The following is a 1338-nucleotide window of genomic DNA, read 5'->3' on the forward strand; positions in this document are numbered from 1 at the left end:
ATATATAGGCGCAGGAGTGGCTGTGTGGTATGTAGCTTGCTTACCAACCACATGGCTCCGGGTTCAGTCCCACTGCGTGGCACCTTGAGCAAGTGTTTTCTACTATAGCTTTGGCTCGGCCAAAGCCCTATGAGTGGATTTGGTAGGCGGAAACTGAAAGAAGCCCGTCGTATATATATATATATATATATAATTATATACTCTTTTACTTGTTTCAGTCATTTGACTGCGGCCATGTAGGAGCACCGCCTTTAGTCAGAGAAATCAACCCCAAGAGTTTGTAGGCCTAGAACTTATTCTATCGGTCCCTTTGCCGAACTGCTAGTTGACGGTGACATAAACACACCAGCATCGGTTATCAAGCGATGTTGGGGGACAAACATATACACACACACACATACATATATACATATATATATAAAGGAAATGTGTGTGTGTGTGCGCGCACGCGTGTCTGTCTGTCTGTCTGACTGTATGTATGTATATATGTATGTATGTATGTACAGTGTTTATTTTGTGTTTAAAAAATGACAAAAATTAGAATTAGTTAAAAATTGTTTTATTTACAAAGATATCCGATAGCGTGTTGATTACATAATACGTTATTTCGACCTCGTCTATGATCCCAATTTCTTGATTTTGATTACCAAACCTTAACTTTATCGGCAGAACATCAAGTCGAATATGTAGAAAATAGCAGAAATCCTCCCAACTGTGATAAAATGGAAAAGAAAATTCAAGGGAGATGACTTTAATAAAATTTACGAGATGGATAGAGTTATTTCCCTTAAATGGCTTCTGCAACTATAAAACAAATTGAAAACAATTGCAGTGTGAAGAAACACGCAAAAACCGTTAGATTCACTTCAACATTTGAATTTCCCAAAATATTTTCGTCACTTTGAGACCGTGACCTGTGCACTGACAAAATTCCGTGCTAGACGGAACATATATATATATGTTATGTATTTCGTTTTATTCATTAGATTGTGGCCACGTGACTTGAAGAATTTTAGTCGAACTAATCAACCCCAGTATTTATATTTTTTGTAAAGCTTGATACTTATTCTAGTGGTCTCTTCTGCCGAACCGCTGGATCAGTCATTGGCAGGTTGGAAGTTTGAATTTTAGATCAAAGAGTAACGATGACAATTCACAGAGACAGGTGTGGCTGTGTGGTAAGAAGTTTTCTTCTTAACCAGATGGTTTCGGGTTCAGTCCCACTGTGTGGCACCTTGGGTAAATCTCGTCTGCTATAATCACACTCGGACCAAAGCTTAGTGAATGAATTTCATTAAAGGGAAACTGAAAGAAGCCCAATATATATATATATATATA

This window comes from Octopus bimaculoides, chromosome 6 (genome assembly GCF_001194135.2).
Source record: "Octopus bimaculoides isolate UCB-OBI-ISO-001 chromosome 6, ASM119413v2, whole genome shotgun sequence".
In the NCBI taxonomy this organism is placed as follows: domain Eukaryota; kingdom Metazoa; phylum Mollusca; class Cephalopoda; order Octopoda; family Octopodidae; genus Octopus; species Octopus bimaculoides.